At 39.7% G+C, this 21419-nt stretch overlaps 1 protein-coding gene across 2 annotated transcripts in view; it reads right to left on the bottom strand.

Moving 5' to 3' along the window:
* PLCB1 (phospholipase C beta 1) overlaps positions 1-21419 on the bottom strand; it is an 895755-nt gene that overhangs the window by 313230 nt on the left and 561106 nt on the right. The gene's annotated exons all lie outside the window — the stretch shown is intronic.

Below are 21419 nucleotides of genomic sequence, written 5' to 3'. Positions count from 1 at the left end.
CATTATCAAGATAGCTTTAATGGTTATTTCCAACTAAAATCTTCAGTAAAAGCTTTTCTTTTTAAGTTATTTCTGTTTCCTCCCTCTATTTGTGGTCACAACCATTACCTGCCAGTCTAATGGTTCCATCAGCTTGTTTGAAGGAAAGGCCTATCTAGTTAAGTAGCAATAAGGAAGGGAGGATAATGTTAATGGCATAACAAGGCGCATTTTAAGCTCCATTCTCTGGAAACGCCAGATGAAAAGCCCTGAGCTGTAATGGCAGCTATATTATTAATTATTCATGTGGCAAGTGGCAAAAAAGTAGGCATAGTTAATTAAGAGGAGATGAGGACAGACATTTCAGATAGATTTATCATCATATGATTTAGTAAAGTCAGAAAAAGTCACACATTGCAGTGAAAATCTATATCTGTTCATAACAGATGTAGATGTTATTTTCTGTTTTTAGAATAGTCCAAGATGTGCTCGTCTGGAGATGTGCACAACTTAATACACTTGGTACATTTCATTCCAATGAACTTCAGTTTAAGACTGGTATACAGTATGAAACACCAGTCGTCATAAATCATCCCCTATGAGTGTATTTAATAGAACCCCTGTTATTAGTGAGGCCACCATTGTTGTTTTTTCCTTTCTTTTATCATCCATGAATTTGACCTTCAAAGAATGATTTCTATAAAGATCTTTGATGTTGTGAGAGCTTAGAGCACATCAAAGTGTAACTAAACAGCTTCTTCTATCCCAAATTTCAAGCTAATAATGTTATTACAGTAGATCACAAAGACGTTAACCTATATCTTTTCCATCATTTTTAGAGAAATGATTCACTTTCTTAGATTTATCTCTTAAATATCTCTTGAAACATGACATTTTGCGATAACTATAATGTAAAAGATTTTATCTTCAACCATGTAGTGTAGCACCAATGCAGAAAACATTTTGTAGAATTACTGCATTATCAGGGGAATGTATCAAAACCTTCACTCCAGAATCCTGCCAGAAATCAACACCATGCACTCCAGTTTTGGAAAATGGGTGGTAAAGTGAATATGGCTAACTATGCTAATGCGTTTCACTCCAGATTTATCACTGAGACATTTAAAAAAGTCACAAAAAAAGTTGCAGACTCGCTCCAGTACAAAGGTGGAGTAAGAAAACTCGAGTAACATTTCTAGAGAAAAATGTTTAAAGATGCACCAAATTCAACAAACACTTCGGTCCAATGCAGACTCAAGAAAAACTGACTTGTCAACTGTATTTAACATTCTCATGTTAATGGAATATTATATTTTTTGTTTCAATTTTTATTTAAAGGGAATTTGTCACCAGGAAATCCACTGTTAAACTGAGCACATCATCTTGTAGGACTAGTCGGCTGAATATAATGATAGTTTTCACTTAAGGATCTATTGCCTCATTCTGGAGAAAACGTACTTGTAAAACATATGCAGATGAGCAGATAAGTTCACGAAGGGCGGACTCATGCCACTCTGTGCACCCTTGCTCCCCCTACTTCTTTTGTCATCCCCTCCCTGCCCTTCTTGATTGACAGGGCCAGGTTATTTAATGATCATCCTGACCAGCCCAGTCAGTCAAGAATGCCATGGAGATGCATCTAGTAGGGGGAGTCTTACAGACAAGGCTCCTTGAGAAAAGTATACAAATTAGCTCTCCTCCAGAGAGAAGAAAATTGTCTCTCCAGTGATATGGAGCTAAAACTCTGAAACAGTGCTGTCTACAGATGGGTGTCTCTGATTTGGCTGATATTCCCTGTCATGTTTTTATGGCTATTTAATGGGTTGGATACTGACTTACAGGATAGCTACCTAATAGGTGGCACTAGAGTTTACTTTCTTCAGGAGGAGAGCTCATTTGCATATGTTTTATTTCAAAATCACCAAAAATGGTAATCCAAAATATAGCTGAAAATATTTTATTCAGACAGCATCTAAAACTTATATTTCTTCTAAATTCAGCAGTACTGTACGCAATCAATTCTCAAAAACAACCATTACCATGTGTCCCAAGTGTCCTACATTTCAATGATTGTCCTGCTTTCCAGAGGGTCCAAAACCATCCTTCCAATGAGTCTTAATATAAGGTGGCGGGAACTAACATTTCTCTATAGTAAACCTGCTATTTCATCTAGTCAGTCACACTCTGAGAGTACGGTATGACTATGTGGGCAGAATAATCTACTCCGTACACTGGATGGCTTATGTGGGCCCCGGATGTGGGCACAGTAAGGCACTTTTGGGACTCTGTATGGCTGTATTTTGGGCAACGTACAGTATGGCGGTAATTAGGTACTGCATGTACTATCTATGCACTGTTTCTAGGAAATAAATCTCTCTTGTAGTGCTATGATATGTGATATACTAGGAAAAAACTGCAAAAATATTAAATAGCATAATGAATACATTAGGTATAAAATGTGTAAATGTGTGGAGGCTATCCTGAATAGTTTTATAGATGGTTACCATGGAAAAAAAGAAATTAGTTTAAAAAAGGAAGCATAAAGAGAGTTGTTTCACAGTATAAAAGAAGAAGGAGAGAAAACCTATATTAAAAATGCCCGAAACACAAAAAATGCACCCATGCAACAAAAACAATGTACAAATCACACTCTTTATAGTGTGTTTCTTAAGTCCCTACAGAAAGTAGACATTTGGGCACAGTGGAACAGATTTACTAATGTGTCTGTCAGATGCTCTATTTTGCGCCAAAAATGCATGCTAATTCTGGGGACAAATTCTCCAAGTAATTCTTACTCAAAGTAAAATTTGGTAGTTAGACAAAACTGTCTGGGTCAATATGTGTGCATGGGGCCACTTTTTTTCATGAAAAGACAATGCCATAATTAAAAACCGCTCTAGAATATCAACAAAGGTAGTTAATACATCTATGGAATATGCTGTTACCTAACTACCCTAATACCAATGCAGTTATAATAATAATTGCTCAAGATGACCTATAAGGAGTTTACAGTAGTCCAACTATTAGTGGGCAAAATGAATGGTGGTGGCCCAGGGCAATAGCCCCTTTTGCACATGCTAAAATCCAATATGCATAAAAATAGAGCTTGACTCATGTGATACATTGACTCTTACTTCATTAACATTTTAGAATCTCTAACATTTCAGCATACACTAATGAACCGGTATATTTTTCTCACATTTTATTAAGATAAATTACACAAATATCTGGGAAATTATCCCAAAATCGTTTCTCATCTGGAGACATGGTGATATTTAAAAATATACGTTTTTGCTGCCAAAACCTGCAGGAAAAGAAAAGCATATTTTTTATTCTGCTGACTTTCTTGCACTTTTTAATGTTGGCTTGCATTATGTTGAAATTTTTGACATTTATTCTAGTTTTATTTTTTCTTAAATAAGGATTTTAAGATTTATGACCAGAATTAATAATCCTGTCAATAAGTTATAAAATGTAAATGTGTGTTCTATAATAGTGCACACATTAGCATACATATACATATAGATAAAATCAGTATGGTAACTAGTGAAAGAAAATGGGAAAGGATATTAGAAAAGAAATAATGAGGTGTAATATAAATGCCAACCAGTCTTTATTTTGTCCTTGGGTTACAGTGTATGTCTACTCAATGAACAATTTTACCGTTTGCATTCTCAGGCACCGACACATGAACCTTTGTTTCTCTACTTCACAAATCCCACTTTTATCATCCTAATTGAAGATTTGTAAATCTCCTTCTTTCTCCTTCTCGACACCAGCACCTGCAACACTGCCCTCATTTAGGGCTAACCTAATTTTTCAAACTAACCTCCTTTAGTTACCAGAAACCTTCCTCCTTACCCTCTTTGCTAAAAACCAGAGGAAAACTCAGACTTTTCAAGCGATTGTTGATTGATGCTCACTTTTGATTCTGCAATACTGGTTATCTACCAAACTACAGACCACTGGACACGGAAAGTGGACCAACTACAGTAAACACATTTGAAGAAATCTCTCACTGGGAACCTCACACTGGACATTGATGCATGTAGCCTTGGTGCAGTTGTTTTTCATATTGTGTCCCACTCCAAATTAACCCTTTCACACTTTTACTTTCTACATTCTTGAATCTGGTTATGATGAAATTGCAAAATACAAGACTACAATTTTACAGTTCGATTCACGTGCTTCTCACTCACATCACAATAGTATTCAAATCTTCTCTTAAATACTTAGTAACTACCAATATTCCTTTTTACTGTGGTTACTAAGGGGCCTCAGGCTAGGCCACTGCTTTATTCGGGTGGCCTAATCTAAGTGTTGCATGGGTCTCCAGTGTTGGGAAGAGCAGAAGATCTGCTGGATTATAACAGCCACGTTCCTGCTCTAATGGCCTAGACTAGCAGTGGTCAATAGTAACTGCAGCTTCTAAATGGTTTCAAAGGAATGGGGCTCCCTCTGTCACCCACCAGCAACTATGTGAATGCAATCATGGGATGCAGATACTTTTAAAAGGCAGCCTGGAGTCTAATGAAGGCCCGCAGATCTGCCCCCTGTGCATGCCTAATAGGCGGTGACACAGGCACAGACTAAAGCCTCATTCACACGTCCGTGCTCAAATCCGTGAGCAGGTAGTCAGTGATGCATCCGTGAAACTGTCCATGAAGGATGCGTGTTGGGTCCGTGTGTCCGTCTTTTGCTGTCCGTGTTGCATCCGTGTTTCACTGACACTGAACAGCTGAAATTTATTTTTCAATGAATCTCTTTTTAATGATCCGTGAAACACGGATGCAACACGGATGGCATCCGTGGTTTTCCTGGACCCATAGAATTTAATGGGCGTAATGGATCCGTGAACACGGACAAAATAGAGCATGCATCCATGCTAAAAAAACGGACCCACAGACCGTGCTAAAACACTGATGTGTGAATACACAAATTAAAATGAATAGGGACGTGTGCTGTCCGTGGAGAACACGTACAGCACATGTCTGTGAAACACTGACGTGTGAATGAGGCTTAATACATTGACTGTCAGTTTTCCACTGACAGCATGATACACTGCATTACATAGGTAGTACAGTGCATTATGTGAGCGATCCAAATCTCATGTCAAAGTCCCATTGTGGGACTAAAAGATACTGTAAATAAAAATTCAATAAAATGTTATTAAAAATTCCCCAAGTTAAAATAAAAAACACCTTTTCCGTGAAAAAATGTTTGTTTTTAATCGAAAATAAATAAATAAAACCCCCTTCACATAATTAGTAATCTCAAATGACCCTAACTGTGCAATTATCATGTTAATTACTGTATCCTACCTGGTTAAAAAAATAAACAAATAAAGCAATACCAGAATTACTGTTTTTTGTTTATCCACCACTCAAAAACTGAAAAGAAAAATTGGTGATATTATCTTAAGCACAACATAATGGTGAATGAAAACTACACATTTTTCCACAGAAATTCAGTGCTCACACTTCTCTGCCAAAATAAAAAAAATAAAAAGTATGGGATGCGGCAATGCAAAAACTTGAAAAAAAAATATCCAAAGTTAGGTTTCTATGGTGCGGGAGGGTGATTTTCCATTATGGGCACTGGTCCTTTGACAGGACCGCATGGCATTATAATAATTTATAATGCTGTGTATCTCTCGGATCTATTGCATTGTACTGATTGCATTATACTGCCATGTGGTCCTGTCAAAGGACCAGTGTCTATAATGGAAAATCACCCTCCCATATGGAGTGTTTCCAGCAGTGGACACGCACGTCTGAAATAAGCCTTAGGCTACTTTCCCATATCTGTTTTGTATTCCGGATTTGAAATCCAGCAGAGGATCTCAAGACCTGGGCAAATGCTTCTCTTTTGCCCCATTCATTGTCAATGGTGACAAAACAGAACAAACCAGATCAGGATGCATCAGGATGCTTTCTCTTCCAGTTTGTTCAGTTTTTGGACCAGACACAAAACCGCTGCAAGCTGCGGTTTTGTGTCCAGTCTGTGAAGCTGAACAAACCGGATCCGGCACTAAAAACAATGTAAGTCAATGGTGCCGGATCCGTTTTTTTTTCCAGATCACGAAACCCATTGACTTACAATGTTTTTAGTGCTGGATCTGTTTTGATTCAATACAACCGCATCTAAATGGAATGGATGCATCTGGTTGTATAAAATCGAACTGAATTATTTTGCTCTAGTTTTGAGATCCTCTGCTGAATTTCAAAACCGGAATGCAAAACACATATGTGAAAGTAGCCTTAAACAGCACTGTAGCCCAGGGATGGCCAACCTGAGGCTCTCCAGCTGTTGCAAAACTACAACTCCCAGCATGCCCAGACTGCCTACAGCTAGTAGCCTACAGCAGGGCATGGTGGGAGTTGTAGTTTTACAACAGCTGGAGAGCCGCAGGTTGGCCATGCCTGCTGTAGCCTCTTCAAACAACTGATTGGTTGGGGGGTGTTGCCAATTTAATATTGATGACCTAGGGTGAGGATAGGTCATCAATATACTAGCGCTGCATGATCCCTTTAATAAGGGCACTGTAATATGTACTTATTACAGGCAGAAGTAATAGAGTATCTGCAGCATTAACAGCCTTTGCATCACAAGTGATGTATCAAAATTAGGAATGTGAAAGGCAAACAGCATCGAGAAGAAGATCAATCACCAAAAAATGGCTGTTTATGGGACTGTCCCTGATGTCCAAGACATGGCATGGACTTTAGTCGCTGACATTTACTACCAGAGGAAGCTGATGACAGATAGCACTATGAAATCTCACTTGTAATTATTTCAATGATGGGGGTGCAGAGTTGGCAATTATTTATTTCACTTGTCACTAATTTAAGCTGGCAACGGGTTCCTCCGATTCTGCAAATCTGGCCACTACGGGGAATAACAACAGGTTGAGATCATTTGCATCTCAAACCTCCAGCTCTCTAACTAATCCCGAGGAGTTTCATAAAACCTGCAGATGGAGGTTAAGCACATTACAACTCTTGCGACAAACAGTGACAGAATAACAAGGAGACGTTACATTACACGGGTGAGATTTACGTTACAATACCCAAAATGTCAGACTAAACGGAGCAGAGGCAATTGGCTAAACAGACTGTGACATATCCCTATCCCTAGATGTGAACACAGTCAGAAGCCTTCTTGTTAGGATTTAAACATAATGATGATGCATTTCCTGCTGACCGCGCCATTACGGAGGCAGGCGGTGTGTTTACCAAGATTTATGACAAAAGAAATAACCTGTGACAAAAGCCACATTCTACAAGATGGAAAAAATTCTCCTCATTGGTGTAACATCTGCTACATGTACTAGGTGTTTCTCTGCCGGAGAGACCGTCCCTACGTTTGACCCAAATACCTCTGACACTCACTGCTACTTGCAAAAATATCCCTATTTTATAAATGATTAACAGATCAGCATTAACATGTGCACTGAGTTCCTCTAGGAAGTATGTGCATAGATCCTATGTATGTATTATACCCAATATGCAGTTGATTTTAAGATTTGATGCAGGATAGGTTATCAATATCAGATCGGTGGGGGTCCAACTCAGGGGGGGGATTCAAATTTTTAACAACATGTTCCCTACTCAACAGAGGACACGCGGTGTCATGACACATGTTAACATATACACAGGCTCGGACTGGCCCACCGGGGAGGCGGGAATTCCTTGGTAGGCCCCCAGTCTCCTGCGCCTGGAGATAAAACGAAGGAGTAATTATTTCTCTTGCTTCTCAGGAGAGATAATTATTGCAGCCACTAGTCGGCAGTATCGCACAGTGATGCAGCCTCCTACTGGTGTAAATTGTACAGGAGGCCCCACAGTATCTTTTAGACTTATGGGGCTGCTGGCAGTGAAGGAGGATAGAACATGTCTGGCCATCCTCCTGCCCTCCCTGCTGTCAGGAAACTGTAGTTGCTGAAGAGAAGGACTCCTCTGCGGTGCTAGACTGATCTCTCAGGTGTGTGTCAGTAGTGAGCTGTAGGAGACTGTAAGGGGGAAATAGAGGATTTGTTTATAGTAGACTCAGATCTGTGTATAGAGTTCAGAGTGGCATTGGGGGATTCTGCCTTAGGTCCCCCCAATGCCTCTGCTTTAGGTGCACCCCCATTAGTGCCACAGCTCCAGATGCCCCAATGCCCCCACTCTAAATGCACCCCTAATATCGCCTTTTCTCCAGTTGCTCCCCTAATACCACTATTACCCTGCCTCAGGCGACACTAATGCCTCTGCTTTAGGTGCACCCCCATAAGTGCCCCAGCTCCAGATGCCCCCATTCTAAATGCACCGCTAATATTGCCTCTTCTCCAGTTACCCCTGCTCCAGGATCCCCACTATTACCCTGCCTCAGGTGACCCTAATGCCTCTGTCTCAGTTATGACCCTCTGTTTGTGCCCTTTGCTCACGTTGCTCCTCTTGCACCTTTGCTTGGGCTTTGTAAAAGGTTGTGACCTGCAAAGGGGGTTGGAATTAGGACTGAAAAATTCTGCACAGTGCGTCACATTCTCCAGTATTGATACGTATGGTTTACATGGCGGTAGTGATGATATTCCGTATTTACAGGCATTACTGCTGCCATGTAAAAATATGCTGATGGTGGAGGATTTAAAGAGGCCATTGATTCATTTTTGTGGAGCCAACAGGTAACAAAATGATGCTTTCCTAGCTTTGGTGCCCCCTCATTTTAGCAATAGATAGCAGTCGTACTAGTCGAGTTCCGCGGGCCACATACCGATGGCATTTACAAGTGATTTGCCACCAAGCTTTATCAAGAGACAACCCCTTTAAGTCTACAGCCACAGCTGGATCATAGAGATACTTGGCTGGAAGATGTGGTCAGATGCACTGGTCAAATTTCAACAGCAACATGGGGTATTTAACTATTTAAGTGTATGGAATAGGAAAGAAAGAGAGTTCCAGGCAAATGTTGGAGCATTTTAGATTCAGGTCAAAGTTATTCAGACCTAAATCGAATTGGACAGTCAATTTATCCAAATCAGTATAAGTACTTGATTATTTGAATAACTGATGGACTTCAGAATGATATCCACTGTTTCAGAACTTAACCCTAGTTAATAACTTATTAGCCTGGGTTAAGTTTGGAAATAAATTCTCACTTCACTCCCAGAATCAGTTTCTAAAGAAATTAGACTATGTACAGTATGCTCATAAATGGCCTGTGACTATGTGCCGGCCTCTCTAGACTTGATTTATTGAACAGTCTTCTCATACAGAGACTGATTGACTTCAGCTATTACAAAGCATGCACTGATTATTCTCTTAGCAGTACTTGATTAAGAGAAGATCAAGCAGAATTTACTTTGATATCCAAATATTCAGAGCAAATACATTGTAAACCAGACAAGTGAGTTGAAAGTCACACGCTGCCTTAACTAAACACTGCAAGAGGTACAGTTGATAAATTATATCATATTCCTGGATCACTTCCCAGGATCTGGACGCTCTCTTTGGTGGATTTTTTTTTACCTTCTGTATATAGTTAAATTATTGCTTGTTTGGTGTTTGTGAAGTGCATTGTTGGAGTATTAGGACAATGGCTGATTGTTATGAACAGATGAGCATTGTACTGCGTATTTCAAGGAAAGGGATTAAAGTGAACCCTACAGTAAACTTTCATTTCTTGTAGATTGCTAGTTTCATATGGAGTTGTCCATCAGGATAGTGAATGAAAACATTTTGGATTTCTATGATTTTTCTACTTTTTCACCCCCATAAATTTCACCCCCATAAATTACAGGATTAATTGTAGCATGATGTCCTACTTCCACAAACTAATGAAGGCTTCACAACGTTTAAATGATCCGTGATCATAGTCTCAGAATAAATCAGACAGAAAGAAATGCCCATAGAAAACATTTACATCCATGGTGCCAGTAAGTACAAAAATTATAGAGCCTCAGTACTCAGAACAGTACTCAAGCATAGTTTCATAAAGTGTCCACAGAATACCATTGTCTATCTAGGAGTGCCTTATTGTACCTAAATAATATGGCACACAATGCCCTATCAATGGGCTTACACATCAGAATCCTGTAGGCATCATATGCCTTGTGTCTTAGGCACCAGCCAATAATTTTTTTTGGGCTAAAACATTGATAACCTAACTTACTGTGGTCTGGGCCCTGATGATCATTAGAATGAAGGTGCTTTATTCCAAGGTGTCAACCACATCCATCAAAGATAGGCCATCAATGTTTAGTCCTCAGAAAACCCCTTCAAGAAAGTAACACCAAAAGTCATGCTTTATATTATAGCAACTCCACCTGGACTGGATTTCACCAACTCCACCAGGACTGGATTTTCCTAACTGTGCCTTTTAGTACTCAGATAGCTCCAGAACTGAGGATGAGATACACAATAACTGGACAGTCACCAGTACAACTTACAGCATAATAAGCATATATCAACACTAGCAAAAGAAAACAAAGTACAAAAATAAACTCACCGATAGATGACAGGAACCAAATGATGAGAATGGATGAATGAAGCAGATGATCCAGGCAGCAATGAAGTGGATAGCAGATGTATGGCAAACAGGAAGATAGTGGATGATACACAGTGAACTGAAATAAAGCAACACTGAACTGACCCTTTCTGAATTTAACACAGAAAATAAGCCAGAACAAAAACCAGCACATCAAAAATTTAATCCCAAAACACAGCAAAGAAATACCATGGAACTACAGATTTCATAATAAACAAAAAGCATACTAGACTTGAACAAGATACAAAAAAAACACCCGAAAGGAAATTCACAGAGCAAACACTATTCCCAGCAACTAGAATAGAGTAAAGCTTGGATATACAAAGTCTCAGCAATCAGCAACTCCACCCCAATTACCAAGGCCAAGCTAGGTGATGATAATCCAAACCCAGATTAAGATGCAAGGCAGTTGCACAGAAACTGCACAAAAATAGTAACTAGGTAAACATGAAGCAACAGGGAAATCCTTGTTGTTTTACCACAATTTTACTTCACTACCTGTATAGTTATCGTTAGAGATGAGCGAATCGAAGCTGACGAAGTGGAATTCGATCCGAATTTCAGGAATTATTCGATTCCCACCAAATGTGAATTTCCTCACGCTTCGTGGTAACGAATAACGCTTTTTCCTAAAATGGGTGCTGCACATGTTAGGACGGACATGGAGCAAGGAACTCTGGGAATGAGGGATCACCCACAATGCCATGCATGCAGCCAATCAGCAGCCAGCCCTATGATGTCACAGTCCTATAAATAGCCTCAGCCATCTTGGATTCAGCCATTTTCCAGTGTGCCTAGTGCAGGGAGAGACGTCAGCAGGCGCTAGGGACAGTGCTAGGAAAGACTTAAATATATTTTGCTCAATAGAAGTTCCGGGGAAGAGCATTAGAAGTGTAAGCAAAGGATAGGAAGGAATAATTCCACAGTATTGAAGCAGAACAGGGTTCAATAGGGATGTTTACAGCCTGGGTAATAGGAACAATCCTATTACACCTTGCTGCACTGACTGCGGATCCAAATTCCCATTATACTGCAGCTCATTTCAGGTTTGCAATACCTCTGTAATTCCAGCAAACCGTTATTGATATTGAGGTCTTATTAGCCCTTGTGCGGTGCAGTTATATATATATTCTAAAGCCTTTTTTTTGCGTGTATTATTGGGGGAAAAGAAAGAGGGCTTATTAGCTATTGTGTGGTGAAGTGGGAAAATTACAGCCCTTTTTGGCGTGTATTAGAGGCAAAAAAAAGTATTATTTGCAGTTCACGGCCGCAATTATATGTTCTAAAGCCTTTTTTTGGCGTGTATTAGTTGGGAAAAAGGGCTTATTAGCCGTTGTGAGGTGAAGAGAGAAAATTAAAGCCTTTTTTGGCGTGTATTAGAGGCAAAATATATATATTATTTGCCGTTCAGTGGTTAAGTTCCATTGTACTACAGCTATTTACAGGGTGCATTAATAGGATAGATACGTACATACGTCCTATTAGCCATTCTGCTGTGAATTGTGATTGTTATATTTATTTTTTGGGGGTGTATTAATAGGAAAAAGAATATGTCTTATTAGCCTGTCCGCAGTGAACCGAGATTGTTATACGGCTATTGTTGGGGAGTATTAATGGGAAAAATCAGTACTTCTTATTAGCTGTTCTGCAGTGAATTTACATTGTCCTTCAGTGGTGAATTTTTTTTGTGATACAGCCTTTTTTGGGAAAATTGGTCGGTGAATGTAGACTTTCTTCCGTAAGGACTAACAATTCGTCGATTAGCCATTCAGTGGTGAAATTTGTTTGTGATACAGCCTTTTTTTGGGAAAATTGGTTGGTAGCTGTAACTATGGTCAAGGACAATATATGTCCTTTACAGCCCACTGGGTAAATGTGGTTCCTGCCCAGCCACACCAGCAACTTGGCCAGGTAACGCCCACTTCCGCCTCAAAAATCTCACGCCGTTGGTCCTGCGACAATGTTCACCTCTGCCTCCTCATCCTTCATCCTTTCCTCAGCCTCCACTGCAGGGACAATTCACAGTGCTCCTCCAGCATACCACATGTGCAGGGCACGACAGTGTCCTGCTGTTCTACACCTCGTTTGCCTGGGTGAACGGAGTCACACATGGGAGGAACTGCTCCATGTCCTTCATCAAGAAATAAAATCTTTCTCCACGACAACTCAAAATCAGAACCATGGTGACCGATTAAAAGTTGTTTGAAAAATTTGCATGTACAATCATTGGCTATGGCTGAATGCAGAATTCCGGAAAATCTTGATTATTGTCACCCGAAACCACATGTGTATGGCACAATCAGCTAAATGCAGGAGATCATTTGACATTTTGCTCAAGACTCAGGGAGTCCGTTTTTATAGTCTGGCATGTTGCTGATGGGATGGTAATGTAATAAGTGATCCCATGGACAACAGATTGGCCACATCATTATCTCACGTGTATGGTCAACTTTTAGTTTCCACCTGATTGCAGCTATAAGTGTTCAGGCCCAGAGCTGGCCGACATAAGAAGAAAATATGGCACATACTGAGACAAAGTACATTTATCTCTAATAAAAAAAATGCTTTTATTTCATTTGGACAAAATCTGTTTAGTCAAATGCATATGCTTTGTTTATACAGTTACAAGAAAAAGTATGTGAACCCTTTGGAATGATATGGAGTTCTGCACAAATTGGTCATAAAATGTGATCTGATCTTCATCTAAGTCACAACAATAGACAATCACCGTCTGCTTAAACTAATAACACACAAAGAATTAAATGTTACCATGTTTTTATTGAACACACCATGTAAATATTCACAGTGCAGGTGGAAAAAGTATGTGAACCCTTGGATTTAATAACTGGTTGAACCTCCTTTGGCAGCAATAACTTCAACCAAACGTTTCCTGTAGTTGCAGATCAGACGTGCACAACGGTCAGGAAAAATTCTTGACCATTCCTCTTTACAGAACTGTTTCAGTTCAGCAATATTCTTGGGATGTCTGGTGTGAATCGCTTTCTTGAGTTCATGCCGCAGCATCTCAATCGGGTTGAGGTCAGGACTCTGACTGGGCCACTCCAGAAGGCGTATTTTCTTCTGTTTAAGCCATTCTGTTGTTGATTTACTTCTATGCTTTGGGTTGTTGTCCTGTTGCAACACCCATCTTCTGTATGATAGCAAACCGTCCAGGCCCTGACGCAGCAAAGCAGCCCCAAACCATGAGGCCCCCACCACCATACTTCACAGTTGGGATAAGGTTTTGATGTTGGTGTGCTGTGCCTCTTTTTCTCCACACATAGTGTTGTGTGTTTCTTCCAAACAACTCAACTTTGGTTTCATCTGTCCACAGAATATTTTGCCAGTACTGCTGTGGAACATCCAGGTGCTCTTGTGCAAACTGTAATCATGCAGCAATGTTTTTTTTGGACAGCAGTGGCTTCCTCTGTGGTATCCTCCCATGAAATCCATTCTTGTTTAGTGTTTTACGCATATGCCAGAGACTTTTGTAAGTCTTTAGCTGACACTCTAGGATTCTTCTTCACCTCATTGAGCAGTCTGCGCTGTGCTCTTGCAGTCATCTTTACAGGACGGCCACTCCTAGGGAGAGTAGCAGCAGTGCTGAACTTTATCCATTTATATACAATTTGTCTTACCGTGGACTGATGAACAGCAAGGCTTTTGGAGATACTTTTATAACCCTTTCCAGATTTATGCAAGTCAACAATTTTTAATCGTAGGTCTTCTGAGAGCTCTTTTGTGCAAGGCATCATTCACCACAGGCAATGCTTCTTGTGAAAAGCAAAACCAGAACTGGTGTGTGTTTTTTATAGTGCAGGGCAGCTGTAACCAACACCTCCAATCTCATCTCATTGATTGGACTCCAGTTGGCTGACACCTCACTCCATTTAGCTCTTGGAGATGTCATTAGTCTAGGTGTTCACATACTTTTTCCACCTGCACTGTGAATGTTTACATGGTGTGTTCAATAAAAACATGGTAACATTTAATTATTTGTGTGTTATTAGTTTAAGCAGACTGTGATTGTCTATTTTTGCGACTTAGATAAAGATCAGATCACATTTTATGACCAATTTGTGCAGAACTCCATATCATTCCAAAGGGTTCACATACTTTTTCTTGCAACTGTATATCACTAAATAAAAAGGCTAATTTCTCAATGCTACCATCGGTAACTGGTAAAAGTAGCAACTATTTTTTACTCCCAAATGGGTTGTCCTTAAGTTTTTTCAGATTGTAGAATATCAAATGTGTTTAGCTGTATGAATATTGGAAGTTGGCTTGACTGCAATTGTTGAGTTGATTGTAGATAGTAAGAGGCGCAGTACACGACCAGATGTAGGTATCAAGTAAAATCTGTTGTTATTTTCAAGACTACGCATTTTGGGGTACGTAGGACCCCTTTATCAAGTCTGCAGCATTAAAGTTAACCCTTTCAATGTCACTAGCTGAATGGTTATGTTGTGCGCCACCTGTGCGTACCCCAAAACGAGTTGTCTGTTCGTGTACTGCACCTCTTACTATCTGCAATCATCTCAACAATTCCAGTCATGCCAACTTTCAATATTATACCTCACCGCACCGGTGGCTTGGCTCCTGCCCCAAGGGTTTTCGATAGTTCCGGCTGCACCGACCAGCTACTTTTCCTTTTTTCCCTCTCACTAGCGTTGTGCCCAGAACAGCACAACGTAGACAGTTGACCAGACTACATCCTCCTTTGAGGAGCATATTCTAACTTATTTACCCTATGAATGGCAGAATAACTTGCAAGATTTCATGTTGGAAAGCTGGGTGATAACCAACATGGGGCTCTGTATACCTATATACCTACAGTATATAGCTAGATTTTTCAATATTCTAAGAAAGAGAGCAGACGATACCAGTGGTGTTTTTTTTAAACTCTTGTAGCTATTTTTTTAAAATATTTTCCAGGGCTAATGTTGGAGAGGTACACTTCCCTTGTATTGCCTGATTAAACAGTGCGGTAGAGTCCATCTGTGGAGAACCGGGGCCAGGGAGAAATTGAATAAGTCCTTCAGCACATTAGGCAAAAAGGTTTTGTTATCTTGAAGCTGACAATATGGTAACCTGCCCATGTAAGAACCTGTAAATTCATCATATTAAACACGGTGGATATGCAGAAAAAAATGACAGAAGCTGTCCTAATTAGAATATCCTTTTTTTACTGATAATGGTGTAGAAGGGAAGTAAATGTACAGATTTTTAGAAAGAATTAGAAGGACAGCAGCTATAAGAGTTAGACATCAGCAATGAATGTTCCTGGTGTTATTTACAAGTGTTTTTGGTGGTGAACAAGATCACAAAAAAAAACACTGTGTATGTAGACTTTCTAATATTTTACTATAGACTTTAAAGAAACATCAAACCACAGTATAACAAAAAATAAAAAATACAATGGCTCACATTTACTATTTGGCAGCACCTGAATTCTACTGTAATTTGCCCCAAAATTTCTGAGCATTTTTGGTGTAATTTGGCACATTTTAGACATATTTATGAATCAAGTAAGATTAATCCATTGCACTTTGACCTCTGGGAAGTCGTGGCTTAGCAGAAAAAGGGTGTGGCTTAAAATACAACTCTTTGTGCTTTAATTTTGCCCCAAAATTATATCTCAAATAAAGTCAACCGATAAGTGGGGTAAGGTTTATCATCTAGCCTGAGGCACTGAAATAAACCTGGCAGATGCTTAGACTGCTGTCTATATTGTAGACTGTATTAGTAAATATGCCCCTTCTATGTAAAAATGGAAATGAAAAATGCTCCAAAAAGTGTGTTAATGTGTATTGTAAGGTGGCAGCAGGTAAAGTGTTAAATGGCGTATATATTCCACCTAGGTTTCTCACCTATACATAGTGAGGGGCTCTTTTCCTAGCCCTGGAACAATTTACTCTGCAGCCACTTGATTAATGCAGCTGGGCTGAGGCCTACTTAAAAGACCCAGGCTGCATTATGTGGGGGAGAGCCAAACAGGGTCGCTGCTCTGCGTGAGCAGAAGGTACAGGTTGCTATTACTCTGTTTTATTTGGGACAGTCAGGTACGTTACTGTCTAGTTAGTGCTCGGACGAGCAGCAGTTTCTTTATGTTATGTTTTCTTTTTGAACCGTGCATCCTGTACATGTGCTGCCTGTTTACGCTGACAATAAATGCCAGAAAGGACCGCGCTTTGAAACCTTAAAGCCTGTCTGGGTCTCTATAGCATTGGACTTGCACAGACCAGTGAGCTAAATAGAAAAGTCCACAGTATGAACATGTCAATGTGTATTAATCCACACTTATAGCAGGATATTTTGTGTTAAAGGGGTCTAATGTTAAAATAAAATAAAAAAATCAGACCTCATATAGTACATGAAAATCTGTTTCTAACAAAGCTAGAACCAGCCCTGTACCTCACATGGATCCAGAGATCTCCCCATTTATTGCTCTGCTACATTTACAGTATATCAAGCTGGCAGCTCAAGGGGAGTGTCTTTTCTTCTGCAGCTAAGAGGGCGTGTCCATGCTCTGCCTATCACAACTTAGGAGGCAGCTGAAGGATGCAACTGAGCATGTGCGGCCTTCTCAGTGAGCAGGACAAAGAAATAAGAAAAACAAACAGCAGGTGGCGCTATACAGATACATTTTTATTGAATAACTCAGTGGCTATGCAAATTCTTTTATTACATGCAATTACAAAAGTATTCAAATCCAGGTCCTGGCTTAAAACCTGTAGAATATATTTCTGGGGGCAACCCCTTTAACATTTTATTCTGAGTTTCCTTTTTTGCTATTTTTCTAACTGTAGAATTCAGTATTTTCTACGATCAAATAGTAACAAACATCCAGCTCACAGATCCTGATTTTTGTCACTTAAACACAGGCTTGTTGGCCTATCAGCATCTACGATGAAAAATGGATGTCTAGTCCAACACTTCAGTAAAACAATATAGAATTCACATAGTTGGGAAACACAAATCAAATAATCAATTGACATAGGCGGTAATGTTTGGTCTGTGTTTCCTAAGTATGTAGATTTTTAAATAGATTGCAATAATTCTGGAAAATCATTTTTTATGGAAGTGCTGGACTGGACATTGATTTTTTTTTATGATTAACTGATTATTCAGAATCTTTGGTGCCAGATATAAGGAATCAAAGTACGGTTCTATTCATTTTTGACCCATATGCGCAGAGACACAGACATCGTTATTTCAGCAGCTAGTACAGCATCTTGTTATTGAAGTCTCCCTGTCTTTCCTACCCATTCTGTAGTCACATTACAGCTGAATTTGTGCTTGAACCGGACAAGAGTGCCATCAGTATGTACGGTGACGACGTGGAGAGTGGAATTTATATTCATCATGCTATTTTCTAGTTAGAAATAAATAAGGCTCAGTGGTCATGTACCTTTCCTGCACACACCTTTCCTGAGGCCATTGATTAGCCAACAGCGGTGACGGTGACGTGCATATAGAGGGCATGTCACGCTTCTGGTCCATTGGGGACTGAGGGCAGAGGAGAGGGGAGCCACAGTGATGGAAATGAGTTCAAGTGAAAGGTACTTTTTTATTTTGAGGCCATGCTTGGTCACCTATAATTTCTTTAGGTTCAGGACAACCCCTTTAAGGCCACACTCAAGCTGCATTTAGTGTTTACATTTGGCAGAAGTGTTTGAAGTGGTGCCAGTAAATTATGCCCAGTCATCAAGTCACTATGCAAGATTTCGCACAGTTTCTTCAGTGAAGATGGCCGCGATCAAATAGACTTTCACACTTGCGTTTTTGCCTGATCCGGCAGGGCTCAGCAAAAACGCTTCCGTTACTGATAATACAACCATCAGCATCCGTTATGAACGGATCTGTTTGTATTATCTTTAACATTGCCAAGATGGATCCGTCACGAACTCCACTGAAAGTCAATGGGGGACGGATCAGTTTTCTATTGTTTCTATTTCTATTGTGTCAGAAAAAACAGATCCGTCCCCATTGACTTGCATTGTGGGTCGTGCTGGATCCGTTTTGCTCTGCATCCCATGACGGAAAGAAAAGTGCAGCATGCTGCGGTTTGTTCTCCGGTATGGGAACACAACCGAAACGGAATGGAATGCATTCTGGAGCACTCCATTCTGTTCAGTTTAGTTTTGTCCCCATTGACAATGAATGGGGACAAGACGGAAGCGTTTTTCTCTGGTATTGAGATCCTATGACTGATCTCAATACCAGAAAAGAGAAAAGCTAGTGTGAAAGTAGCCTAAGTTATGTATTTTTTTTACCCTGAGTAACCCCTAAAAGGCTAAATTTTAATTTCAGATGCTGCAGTCAGCAATGAATGCGGCATCTGAGGGGGTTCAATGACAATGTCATACAATGGAATGTGATTTGTGACAAAGTAATTTGTAACTAATTGAATTTCTTTGTAAAATAGGGTAAAGCAGCTGAATTGAATTTTCGATAACTTTGCTCATTTCTAGTCCTTAAACATGAATTTGGCACTGCCCTTTTTTTTCAGTAAAAATGTTAAAAAAGCCACCTGTGTTTTTAGACGTTTTTTTTTTTTTTTTAGCTGTTTTTGGAAACTTTACTCACTGGCATTGATTTTTTTTCATGAAGTTTTTCCCCTATGGAGAAGGTGATTTCCAAAAATGGTACGTTTTTGAAAGGAAGCCAGAAAGACAAAAAAGACACCAAATTAACAAAAACACCGATAGCAAAAAATTGCTTGGGCGTCCTGGGTTTCATATTTCTGTTGTTTTTACATAACCGTACAAATGACCCGTGACTTTCTAATAATTCAGATTTTTGGATAATCTGGTCCTATTGATAATATAAAGAAATGAGAAATGCATAAAAAAAAAACATGGCAAAGACCTACAATATATTAACTTTAGCAAACTTTTTAAACTGAACTGAAAAAGCCCTCCCTCTTTTGTAGTCACCCATTTAGTATGTATAGGTAATTTGAAATCCCCATAACAAAAAATAATGAACAAGTAAAATAAATGTGCTTTTTCTTTGTAGCACATGTACCACCTGCATTATTCATGCTTGCATTCATGAAATGGTTGCTCTGATAAATAAAATTAAAACTATTTCATCCACTGTGTGAATATTATTTTAGGAGATCGCGCTGAAGTAGTAGCAGGAGAAACTCTTACAGCTATACTGGCATTCAGCCCAGAAGAGCAAAAGTATTGAAAATAATACACTAATCAAGCAAGCAAAAAGTATAACTACATTACATCTTCTACATAGAGATAAATCACTGCTCAACAGTGCTGCTATTATTACTTCTACAGGCAATCATTTCACTTTACTTTTATAATGTGGTGCATCCATCAGTACATATTATTACAGTATGCTATAACTTTGTGACCAGAACCTCTAAAATTGACTTTTTTCTTTTGGTTGCATATTAAAGGGTTTGTCCTGTGAAAAATATTCTATGGTTTTCAAACCAGGACCTGGATCTGAATACTTTTATAATTGCATGTAGTTAAAAATGTAGCATAGCCACTAAGTTATTCAATAAAATGTATCTCTATCTCAACAAAAAGTATCACCCCCCCCTTAGCTGCAGCAGAAAAGACACGCCCCCTGAGCTGTGATAGGGAGAGCTGAGACACGCCCCCTTAGCTGCAGCAGAAAAGACACTCCCCTGAGCTGTCAGCTTGATATAAATTTAGCAGAGCAATGAATGGGGAGATCTCTGGATCCATGTGAGGTACAGGGCTGGTTCTAGCTTTGTTAGAAAGAGATTGTCATGTACTATATGATGTCTGATTTTTTTCATTAGTCATAGGATAACCCCTTTAAGATATAACACTAAAAATTGGGGACTCAAAAGCAATGACACCTACCACGACATATTCAAGTATTTTAACGTGGCCATTCACAGAGTCATGTAGTATTCTTTGTTAAAAATTCAAATGTACAGTCGAGGAAAAATCCTCCGTAATGAATAGTCTTTGTTGAACCGGGATTCCTTGGGCCCACCAGGGAACATATAGAACCTATTCTCTGGGCTACGGATATTGATGACATCCTCAGGGTATGGTCATCCATATGAGATCGGTGGGAGTCTGACACCCGGCATCCCCTGCTGTTTCAGGCTGCCACTGCGCTGGAGACTACACAGCGGAAGCCGAGGGCTCCATACACTGTGTAATTCCCAGTGGCGGTATACTGAAACTGTGTTCCCATTCACTTGAATGGGAGCTGAGCTGCAGTATCAGGGCATGGCCAATAAACAGTTAACAGAGCTGTCTGCCTCCAGCTCCATACAGTGTATAGTTTCCGGTGCAGTGGCAGTCCAAAACAGCAGGGGATGCCGGGTGTCAGGCTCCCACCCTGAGGATAGGTCTTCAATATTTGTAGTCTGGAGAACCCCTTTAAATTTCCATATCCTGTACCACCACCTTAGGCCCTGAGATAGGCATAGCACTATGTATCAGACTGTCCCCGGGTGTTACTTCAAAATCAGTTCTATTTAGGTCAAAACTAAGAACATTTGACCAATTACACAAGAATCCTTTAGGTTAAAGAAAAGGATTACTATGATATGTGATTCTTTTTTGCAAAGTACAATGAGCTATACACTGTTCTCTGATCTTTTGTACAAGTGTAAGCTTGGCTAAAAAGGCATTACGTAAAGCTCCTAGTCCCCAATGCAAACTTTGTAACAATTTGTAACATACGGTATACAAAGTATCTCCTAAACAAAAAGAACCATCTTGCTAGCGCCACCTTGTGGAAGTGGCTCCCTATGAGTCCAAATCCAAATATTATAATGGGATAATGCCATGCCAGATATCCATCCATAGACAGCTGTATCGGTTGCTTGCCCTTCATCAGTACAAGTAGGATTCTGGATAGATGGCAGTATGACTGACAGGGGCACTCCATACAGGTAT

Source organism: Bufo bufo, chromosome 4 (genome assembly GCF_905171765.1).
Source record: "Bufo bufo chromosome 4, aBufBuf1.1, whole genome shotgun sequence".
Lineage (NCBI taxonomy): Eukaryota > Metazoa > Chordata > Amphibia > Anura > Bufonidae > Bufo > Bufo bufo.
The sequence above is the reverse complement of the archived record's forward strand: the minus strand, read 5'-3'. Positions and strand labels throughout refer to the sequence as shown.